This window comes from Lepidochelys kempii, chromosome 1, assembly GCF_965140265.1.
Source record: "Lepidochelys kempii isolate rLepKem1 chromosome 1, rLepKem1.hap2, whole genome shotgun sequence".
In the NCBI taxonomy this organism is placed as follows: domain Eukaryota; kingdom Metazoa; phylum Chordata; order Testudines; family Cheloniidae; genus Lepidochelys; species Lepidochelys kempii.
The window spans coordinates 152052889-152064910 of record NC_133256.1 but is presented as its reverse complement, the minus strand read 5'-3'; positions in this window follow the sequence as shown (position 1 = coordinate 152064910).

The window sequence follows — 12022 nt, the reverse complement described above, 5'->3', positions numbered from 1 at the left end:
TGTTTGTTTGCAGGATCACTTAGCCTTCACAATCAGGCTACAAGTAATATTTGGTTTCAGAGTAGCAGCCGTGTTAGTCTGTATTCGCAAAAAGAAAAGGAGGACTTGTGGCACCTTAGAGACTAACAAATTTATTTGAGCATAAACTTTCGTGAGCTACAGCTACTTCATTGGATGCATTCAGTGGAAAATACAGTGGGGAGATTTGAGTAAGTTTAGGGTGGCACTCCTATGTATTCTGTTGCAATGAGAGTACACTATGAACTCAGAGATCAGTCTCCTTAGATTAGTTTGCTACTGGGCATTGTGGAATAATAAGCAATACACCTAAGCATTTAATTCAACTCTTCTGAAAGTCAGAAATCCCACTGCTGCTTATTGGTTAAAGTGCAGAAGGGAGTGGCTCCAAACTCCAGGCGTACTACGGCTGGGATCCACAAAAGAACTTAGGCACCAAGTCTGGGGTTTAGGCACCTATGTCCCAGTTGTGGCTCCACTGTGATCCACAAAACTCCTGCTGAACGCTGCAGACGCCTAAACTCACTTGATATCTAAGTTTTCGGGGTAAAGAATTCCCTCAGCACCTATGTTTCCGCCTGTGAGCATGCGCAGTGCTGCCTCACTCTAGGCATCCAGACGGTTATTTCCTGCCTAAGCCCTAGAGCAATCCACAAACCAGGGGAAGACAGGCATTTGGCCACCTAAGTCATGTGTGGGGCCCAATCCAGCAGGCGTACTCAGAAGGCCTGCTAGATTGGTCCCATTCAGAATCTGGCTGGAGGAGGCAAATGGTGCCCACATTAACTTTTAGCCCAGTGGTTAGAGCACTCATGTGGGATGTGAGACACCAAGGTTCAATTCCCCCTTTGCCCAATGGGAAGAAAGGATTGGGGTCTCCCACCTTGCACTTTAGCCACTGACCTATGGGAGATCCTGATGTGGGGCTCCCTCAGTCTCTCCCATTGAAGCTATTCCACTCTCTGAATAACAAGTGAGTGGAGCAGGAGGACTGGATCCAGAGTCTCCCACCTCCCAGGTAGGTACCCTAACCACATGGCTACAGAGTCATTCTCTCTTGCTCTCTGCTCAGTCATGGTCCAGAGAGAGGGACTTCCTAGGCCAGTGGTGAAACAGCTTCAATAGGAGAGACTGAGGGAGCCCCACATCTGGAGCTCTCATAGCTCAGTGGCTAGAGTGCCGGGTGGGAGACATCCCCACCCCGTTCAGATCCTTTTTTTGTGTGCATCCCTTACTTCTCCTGCTCTGGCTGTTGTGTGTGGAGCAAGGCAGGTGCCTGACTTGTTCCCACAAGAAATGCCTTAGGCAGCCTCAGCCACCTGACTCAAGGCAGCAAGTGCCCATTTTCCGATTGCTAAACAGAGCTCGGGGCAGGGGGGCTGGAACAATTTGTACAGCAGGGGTGCTGAGAGCCATTGAACCCCACTGTAAACCCTGAATATGATGGAAACCATTTCAAGCTGCGGGTGCGGCAGCATCTCCAGCACTTCTGGCTAGGTGCCTCCCTGCAGTCCGGATTTAAACAACTGTCGTAGAGAGGGGGGCTTAGCACACAGCCTTCTGGTTGGCATCTCCCACTGTCTAGTGTAAGTGACTCTCCGCCTGGCATGCTGGCTTTGTGGAGCCTATTCTCAGGCACCTCTCTCTCCCCTTTCATTATATAAGACATCTATGTGCCTGAGCCCTGGTCTATACTAAAAGTTGAGGTCAAAATTAGCAGCATTAAATCGATTGAACCCTGCACCTGTCCACATGACGAAGCCCTTTTTTTTTACTTAAAGGGCTCTTAAAATTGATTTCCTTACTCCAACCCGACATGGGGATTAGTGCTGAAATCGGCCTTGCTGGGTCAAATTTGGGGTACTGTGGACACAATTAGATGGTATTGGCCTCCGTGAGCTATCCCAGAGTGCTCCATTGTGACCGCTCTGGACAGCACTCTCAACTCAGATGCACTGGCCAGGTAGACAGAAAAAGGCCCGCAAACTTTTGAATTTCAATTTCCTGTTTGGCCAGCGTGGCAAGCTGCAGGTGACCATGCAGAGCTCATCAGCAGAGGTGACCATGATGGAGTCCCAGAATCGCAAAAGAGCTCCAGCATGGACTGAACGCGAGGTACTGGATCTGATCGCTGTATGGGGAGAGGAATCCGTGCTATCAGAACTAGGTTCCAGTTTTCGAAATGCCAAAACCTTTGTCAAAATCTCCCAGGGCATGAAGGACAGAGGCCATAACAGGGACCTGAAGCAGTGCCGCATGAAACTTAAGGAGCTGAGGCAAGCCTACCAGAAAACCAGAGAGGCGAACGGCCGCTCCGGGTCAGAGCCCAAAACATGCCGCTTCTATGATGAGCTGCATGCCATTTTAGGGGGTGCAGCCACCACTACCCCAGCTGTGTTGTTTGACTCCTTCAATGGAGATGGAGGCAACACGGAAGCAGGTTTTGGGGATGATGAAGATGATGATGATGAGGTTGTAGGTAGCTCACAGCAAGCAAGCAGAGAAACTAGTTTTCCTGACAGCCAGGAACTGTTTCTCACCCTGGACCTGGAGCCAGTACCCCCGAACCCACCCAAGGCTGCCTCCCGGACCCGCCAGGCAGAGAAGGGACCTCTGGTGAGTGTACCTTTTAAAATACTATACATGGTTTAAAAGCAAGCATGTTTAATGATTAATTTGCCCTGGCATTCGCAGCTCTCTTGGATGTACTCCCAAAGCCTTTGCAAAAGGTTTCTGGGGAGGGCAGCCTTATTCCATCCACCATGGTAGGACACTTTACCACTCCAGGCCAGTAGCACGTACTCAGGAATCATTGTACAACGAAGCATTGCAGTGTATGTTTGTTGGTGTTCAAACAACATCCATTCTTTATCTCTCTGTGTTATCCTCAGGAAAGTGATATCATTCATGGTCACCTGGTTGAAATAGGGTGCTTTTTTTAAGGGGACATTCAGAGGTGCCCATTCCTGCTGGGCTGTTTGCCTGTGACTGAACAGAAATGTTCCCCGCTGTTAGCCACGGAGAGGGTGGAGGGGCTAGCCACATGCTGGCGGGGAGGCAAAATGCGACCTTGGAACGAAAGCACATGTGCTATGTATGTAATGTTAACAGAAAGGTTTACCATGAAAGAGTGTACCCATTGTTCTATAAAATGTGTCTTTTTAAATATCATTGTCCCTTTTTTTTCTCCACCAGCTGCATGTGTTTCAAGGATCACAGGATCTTCTCCTTCCCAGAGGCTAGCGAAGATCAGAAGGCGAAAAAAACGCACTCGCGATTAAATGTTCTCTGAGCTTATGCTGTCCTCCCACACTGACAGAGCACAGACGAATGTGTGGAGGCAGACAATGTCAGAGTGCAGGAAAACACAAAATGACCGGGAGGAGAGGTGGCGGGCTGAAGAGAGTAACTGGCAGCCTGAAGAGAGGGCTGCAGGTGAAAGGTGGCGGCAGCATGATGAGAGGAGGCAGGACTCAATGCTGAGGCTGCTGGAGGATCAAACTAATATGCTCCAGTGTATGGTTGAGCTGCAGGAAAGGCAGCTGGAGCATAGACTGCCGCTACAGCCCCTGTGTAACCAACCGCCCTCCTCCCCAAGTTCCATAGCCTCCTCACCCAGATGCCCAAGAACGCGGTGGGGGGGGCCTCTGGCCACCCAGCCACTCCACCCCAGAGGATTGCCCAAGCAACAGAAGGCTGGCATTCAATAAGTTTTAAAGTTTTAAACTTTTAAAGTGCTGTGTGGCTTTGTCCTTCCCTCCTCCACCACCCCTCCTGGTGCTTCTCTCCTCCACCTCCCCTCCTGGGCTACCTTGGTAGTTATCCCCCTATTTGTGTGATGAATTAATAAAGAATGCATGAATGTGAAGCAACAATGACTTTATTGCTTCTGCAAGCAGTGATCGAAGGGAGGAGGGGAGGGTGGTTAGCTTACAGAGAAGTAGAGTGAACCAAGGGGTGGAGGGTTTCATTAAGGAGAAACAAACAGAACTTTCACACCATAGCTTGGCCAGTCATGAAACTGGTTTTCAAAGCTTCTCTGATGCGCACTGCGCCCTCCTGTGCTCTTCTAACCGCCCTGGTGTCTGGCTGTGCGTAACCAGCAGCCAGGTGATTTGCCTCAACCTCCCACCCCGCCATAAACGTCTCCCCCTTACTCTCACAGATATTGTGGAGCACACAGCAAGTAATAATAACAGTGGGAATATTGGTTTCGCTGAGGTCTAAGCGAGTCAGTAAACTGCGCCAGCGTGCCTTTAAACGTCCAAATACACATTCTACCACCATTCTGCACTTGCTCAGCCTGTAGTTGAACAGCTCCGGACTACTGTCCAAGCTACTTGTGTACGGCTTCATAAGCCATGGCATTAAGGGGTAGGCTGGGTCCCCAAGGATAACTATAGGCATTTCAACATCCCCAACGGTTATTTTCTGGTCTGGGAAGAAAGTCCCTTCCTGCAGCTTTTGAAACAGACCAGAGTTCCTGAAGATGCGAGCGTCATGTACCTTTCCCGGCCATCCCACATTGATGTTGGTGAAACGTCCCTTGTGATCCACCAGAGCTTGCAGCACTATCGAAAAATACCCCTTGCGGTTTATGTACTCGCTGGCTTGGTGCTCCGGTGCCAAGATAGGGATATGGGTTCCGTCTATGGCCCCACCACAGTTAGGGAATCCCATTGCAGCAAAGCCATCCACTATGACCTGCACATTTCCCAGGGTCACTACCCTTGATATCAGCAGATCTTTGATTGCATTGGCTACTTGCATCACAGCATTCCCCCCAGTAGATTTGCCCACTCCAAATTGATTCCCGACTGACCGGTAGCTGTCTGGCGTTGCAAGCTTCCACATGCCACTTGCTTCTCAACTGTGAGGGCTGCTCTCATCTTGGTATTATTGCGCCTCAGGGCAGGGGAAAGCAAGTCACAATGTTCCATGAAAGTGCCCTTACGCATGCAAAAGTTTTGCGGCCATTGGGAATCATCCCAGACTTGTGCGGTCCCACCAGTCTGTGATTGTTTCCCGAGCCCAGAATCGGCATTCCACCGCATGAACCTGCCCCATTAGCACCATGATGCCCACATTGCCAGGGCCCGTGTTTTGAGAGAAGTCTGTGTCCATGTCCTCATCACTCTCGTCACCGCGCTGACATCGCCTACTCACCCGGTTTCGCTTTGCCAGGTTCTGGTGCTGCATATACTGCTGGATAATGCGTGTGGTGTTTAATGTGCTCCTAATTGCCAAAGTGATCTGAGCAGGCTCCATGCTTGCCTTGGTATGGCGTCCGCACAGAAAAAAGGCGCGGAACGATTGTCTGCCGTTGCTCTGACAGAGGGAGGAGCGACTGAGGACATGGCTTACAGGGTTGGCTTACAGGGAATTAAAATCAACAAAGGGGGTGGCTTTGCGAGAAACTGAATGGCCCCCTCAACGATAGAACTCAAAACTGGGTTTAGCGGGCCATTGATTTCACGGAGGGAGGGAGGAGAAAATGAATACAAAACAAATCTGGTCTATTTCTTGTTTTGAGCCACTTCATCTATCTTTATACATCTTGCCGGCAGCAGACTGTGCAGTATGACTGCTAGCCATCGTCATCTCCTGGGTGCTCGGCAGAAGACAGTGCAGTATGACTACTGGCCATCCTCTTCTGCTGGCTGCTGATTAAAAGACAGTGCACTGCCGGTCAGACTCAATCGCCATAAGACGAAACTTAAACGGGAAATGACCTGGCTGAGTCACTCCCATGTTTGCCCAGGCGCCCCTGACTTCATTGAGGTCAGTTAAAAGAGCACCCAGGACGACGTCGAAGATGACTACCAGTCATACTGCACCGTCTGCTGCCAAAAGGCAATAAACTGCTGCTGTGTAGCAATGCTGTACCACGTCTGCCAGCACCCAGGAGACATACGGTGACGGTAAGCTGAGTGGGCTCCATGCTTGCCGTGGTATGGCGTCTGCACAGGTAACTCAAGAAAAAGGGTGCAAAATGATTCTCTGCTGTTGCTTTCACAGAAGGAGGGAGGGAAGGGGGACCTGACGACGTACCCAGAACCACCCGTGACAATGTTTTAGCCCCATCAGGCACTGGGATTTCTACACAGAATTCAAATGGGCGGCAGAGACTGCGGGAACTGTGGGATAGCTACCCACAGTGCAACGCTCCGGATGTCAACAGTTGCCTCCGTACTGTGGAAGCACTCCGCCGACTACATGCACTTAGAGCATTTGTGTGGGGGGACACACAATCGGCTGTATAAAAACACTTTCTACAAAACCGACGTCTATAAATTCGACCTAATTTCGTAGTGTAGACATACCCTAACTCAGCTTTGTAGATCACAGCATTGTTCCTGGATTTTCTCGGTGTCTAGAAATTAGGTGCTGTGACACACAGTATTGAAACATCTGTTCCTGGATCTATGGCCTATGTTAGGAAGGAGGTAGATGATCACAATGGTCCCTTCTGGCTTTAGTGACAGCCCATGTCACTACTTTGAGCTCTGGTGCTAAACTTGAGTAAATCTCAGCGCACTACAACGGACTGCTTCAATTGTGTACTACCTGATTACATGCGCTAAGCATAACATGTTCTAATCCAGTGGTTCTCAACCTGTGGCTGATAGGCTGCTTGTGGCCCAGTCAGCGCAGAGCTGCGGCCCATGTGACATCCTCAGGGCCATACAGGGAGTATTGGATGCGGCCCACAATGGTAAATAGGTTGAGAACCACTGTTCTAATCTAATACAATTTCACACAAGGAGTCTATGGGACTATCAGTTGTAATAGACATACTTGACATGACTGGGAAAATCGAATCATGGGCCCTATCTAACATGACATGGTTAAAAACAAACAATTCTGGTAATATAAGCAACAGAATGTTTCATTTTTACATGAAAAAGAACTTAAATGCAACAGTGCAATAAAATACAGAAACCTGCCTTCTACTGTGTCACACACATGTAATTCAGAACGATTACAGTAAGGGGCCTTTTACAAAGACAGACACTGTAAAATGGTGTTCTGATGGATTATCCATTGCTCAATAGTAACTTTGCTCGTAGACTCTTGCATGATTTGATACTGGCTACTCGTTTTCTCAGTATGTTAAAAAACAGAAATTAGTTAGCTGTGTATCTGTGGTGAGGATTTGCCTTACTGGTGATCTGGAGATCATTTGTGCTCAATCTCTTACGACTCTTTCCCCCTCACCTCATAGATCTTAGTTGTGTTTCATGGATCTGGGGCTTTAAAATAAAGGACTTCTCACGTGAGTGAGGCCCGCTCCACGCTAGTTTTTTCAAACGTTTCCCAATGTTAACTCTAAGCCAATGTTAGCAATGTTGGGGCCCAAATAGTAGTTGAAATTCTAGCTGCCAACACTGTTTTCAGCACTAACTCTGCGGGGAGCAAACCTAATCACTATAGGTGTGGAAACCTGTCAGCAGCCAAAACCCCATCGACATGAGAGCTCCCAGCAGAGCTGATACAGATTTAGCTGAACTGGTGTTAGCGATGGTTGGAAGTTCCCTAAAGTAGACAGTCATAAAGTTAGCAGGTCTGGCCACTGATGACTATCAATAAAAGCTGTTGTTTTTCCATTAACCTGCAGGTGTTTCTACTGCTGTTTCCTCACAGAACAGGAAAGCAACTGTCCTAGCGAACACTTACTCCAGCACATGCTGCGGTTAAAAAATATGTACCTGAAGACTCTAATTTACAGAGAGTTGGCTTTACTTCTTGTAGCACTTCCCCTCCCCCACTCAAATCCATATCAGGAATAGCCTTTTAAGCACAACCCTAAACTGGAGCTCATGCAGTGAAGTGCCACTCTAATGGAAACAGGCACAATGCATCCTGGGGCTCCAGTGACTACTGCAGGGAGAAATAGCCATTGCTACCCCCTTTACAAACATATGCTCTCCTCTGCTCTCAGGGTCCACCTTGCACCCGCTGACATCAATGCCAACACTCCCACTGCTTTCGATAGGTGCAAGATCAAGGCTTCAGCCAAACTGAGTGGTGTAGAGCAGGGACAGGAACTCAGCCCTTTCTCTCCCATCCACTTTGGAGAGGCCGTGGCCTACCTGTACAATAATTTCTTGCATTCAGAGAAGCTCCGAGACTGCCATTGTGGTTGGGGATAGACCCTGGGTGAATACACAAAGACTGCACTTTTTTCTTTCTTGTGCAACTGTGCAGGGTCAGCCACAAGCTTGAGATTAGTGTGAGTTCGTAAAATTTCCCCAGAAATGGACTCTTGGGAAACCTGGCTCCAAATTGTGAACGGTTTTGACAATCTCAGGATGAAGAGAACTCTGATTTCACAGCAAATCCAGGAAATTCAATCTTACCTCTAATGAATGTACTTAATACACTGTTAGGACACTTTTACTATTTACATTAAACTTGAAGTCAGATTTTACTGGGAGGTGCTCAGTAGTGACAAGTCTATTTAAAGTTTAGCTGTAGAAAGGAATATGATTTAAGCAATAAGACAGCAAACATAAGGTTAATGATTCTTCAGATAGGCTACAGCTGTACAGTACTTGATTGGACTAAGGGATAACATAAACATGTTTTCAACCACCTAACTGTTTTCACATGTATAAAAAACAGTGCTATTCATTGTCAACCTAAACTTCATCAACCGTATCCCACATGAGTATGATATGATAGATGGTGACAGGAACCGATGAACCCCAGGGTGGGTTACTGCCTGCACAGGAGAATGCAAAGCTGAATCTCCTAGAGCTGTACAGGTTTTGTGAATATCAATTTACTGCAGTGGTTAGATGCCCAATGTCTATTCTCCCCTAACAAGTTGGCTCCTCAAATATTTTTATACAGGCATTCTGCAAATATTTTCCTTCACTAAGCGTCTCAGACAAAGGAGAATCCAGTCCTCCACAGCCTGATGAAGCTAAGCACATTTGGAGCCTGTCATTTAAAATGTTTGATACTACTGAGCAGTGCCTGGCCTCTTACCTCTCGCTTATGGGTCAAGGTCTAGGGCCACATTAGGCAGTCAAAAGAGAGGCAAAAGGGTTACATGGATGTAAAATGTTTATATTAATGTTAATTTGGCTTAGTCCTTGGTTTTGTTATGGCCCACTGTCCGGGTTTGTTCATGTGGGTCAAGATAATAGAGAGAGGAGGAGGCAAATTTGTAATTCAGCCCTTAGGTGAGACAGGAAACATTTTAGTGCACAAAACTGGCTAATACATCACATCCATTAGGAATTGTATAAACAAGTGGCTACCTTACTATACTGATAAGTCTGCCTGTTGCTCAAGATCAGGGCCAAATCCTGCTCTCACTTGCACCAGTGTAACTGGAATAACTCCATTAATTTCAATGGCCTCACACCACCGTGAATCCAGAGCAGAGGCAGCTGAACTGGGCTCTCGATGTGTCTGCAACTAGAAGGATTGTGAGTATAGTTTAAATTCAGAATTGTTCATCTTCCACATCCCATTTTAGTTTATATTCTCCATCTGGAATGTTTTATTTGATGTGGGTGGTGGCTTACCACTTCCCACTTCAACTGTAAATTATATTAGCAACCTCTGCTGACAAAGGTTCAGATTATGGAGAACTGCTGTGTGTACTTGCTAAAATAAGCTAATTCAGTCTAATAATTATGGAGGAATCAGTAATGACTCAATAGTTAAGGCTGTGTTGAGATTTGCAGTTAAGATAGAACTAAAATCCCTCATTCTCATTTTAATTATTTGATTTCCTTCAGATTTTACAGACTAATTCTGCATAAGGCAATTTAATCGTCTATATTTTTTGTGTGAGATATTTACTAACTTTCATAGAGGAAACTTTCTAAAATGTTTCCACTTTGAAATATTGCTCACATGTCTTTGCCAAATGACCGTAAACTCCAAACTTCTCTCACATGCCTCTGAGAGCATCTCCAGTCATAGGCCGCTGCTTAACTTTTAAAATTAAACCTGTAAGAAGTTATTTTTCTCTTCCTCGGATAATTGATTCTAGTTATGTCATGATTTGCTGATGTGTATAAGTATCAACAGAGATACGTTGACACAAATCAGAGTTTTAAAAGCTAACTGTGGTAGAGGAATAGAGGGCATGGCAGGCACTGTAGACGTGGAAGTGATGGAGCAATCTAGATCATGGTCTGAAAGCACATGGTACGTGTGGGGAAGTAAGCGGGGAGAGAGAGACGAAACAGGGTTTTTGCATGGAGATATGGGGATAAGTGTAGCTGTGAGGAGGGCTAGTAGGAAGAGTGGTGATATGTGGAAGGCACAGGGGTTAGCAGGACTCTGTGAAGAAGCGTAGAGATGAGAATACATGAGCTATCCACATCATCTATCAATGTTTTTAAAGTAGAAATCCCACCAAACAAAAAAATATTGTTAATAACCAGTTAAAGTTACCATCACTACAAACATTAAAAAGCCATGACATCCCTAGTTGAGTGCTCAGCCATGCAACCATGATTTCACCTTCATCACACTACCACATCAATATTCACAACCTACATGCCTCCTCCTTCCACCCAAAACAGGCAACCTTTACTTTGAACAAAAACATCACCCATAGGTGCTGGAACTAGGGGTGCTGCGGATGCTGCCACACCTCCTGGCTTGAAGTGGTTTCCATCATATACAGGGTTTATAGTTTGGTTCAACAGTTTTCAGCACTCCCACTATACAAATTGTTCCAGTTCCCCTGACATCACCTGGTAAGAAACAAAATGCAACACCATTCTTCCTAACTACAGCATCTAAATTGCATTACTACAGATATTACAGGCAATAACTTCCCAGTTTGCAATAATGTTTATCACAATTCCCTACCATTCACAATCCTCCAGCACAGCACACTTTTAACCATCATCTAAAAACCTACATCATCCACTCTGTCTACTTCAAGACAACACCAGTTCATCATTCTGAACAACTGCATCCTTTTCTAATGACTCCACATGGTTAGTCTATGGTAACACGTTCTGTGTGGGGGTGAAGGGAGGAGGCATGCGGGTTGTGGGTGAGGTAATGTGGAGAAGGTGAAAACACAGTTGTTGATTGCAAGGGTTAGAGGAGGGCTAAACTAGCAACATCATGGCTTTTTATGGTTATGTTAGAGCTATGTTTATTTAAAGAATCCTAACTGGTTTTTAACAATGTTTTTGGTTGGAATAAATATTAAGAGACAACAAAAGTAAAGTTAGTGACTGTGGCAAACATAACACAAGCATAAGTAACTATTTTAAAAATCCTTTGCATGTTTTTATTTGCTTGTACTGTGTTAGTAAAGCCAACATCTGCAACGAGAGGTTTTCTCCTCTTCCCATCTCGCTTCTCATTTTCGTATGAAATCATAATGATGTATTTATGCCATCACACTCTGTTGCCTAGGAAATGCCGGTGATATAACATGCAGTATTATGACACGGCAGGATCCAGTAGGAGGAGCAGATGGCTTGAGAGAGTGAAATCAGTGTTTAAACAATGAATATCATCCATACCTAGCAAAAGTAGCAAAGGAAATTATTTTTAAGTGTGTAAACTTCTGATATAAAGAAAAATTTAAAACAATCCCCCTCTCCCCCACTTTGTTCCTCTTATATTTATTAAGTAAATTTAGGAAAAATTTTTCAAAAGTGGCTTGAGTGCATCAGTGTGTGAGTATTCAACTTGTGACATTTAAGGGTCTCAGACTGAATACCAAAAACCAAAGTGTCTAAAATCAGTGACCACTTTTGAAAATGTTGATCTCAGAGTACACAATTGTTGCTGAATTTGTAACACTGGAAACTATCCTCAGAATTAAGAAATTTATTAGAGCAAAAGCTTTCGTGAGCTACAGCTCACTTCATCGGATGCATCTGATGCATTATTATCAATGCATTATTGAACACTTGGCATTTTTGCCAAGATTGCCCAAAAGGATGTCAGTTATGACAGACACCTATCCACTTTGAATTAGCTGAAGTCCACCAGCTCATTCACACAAGCC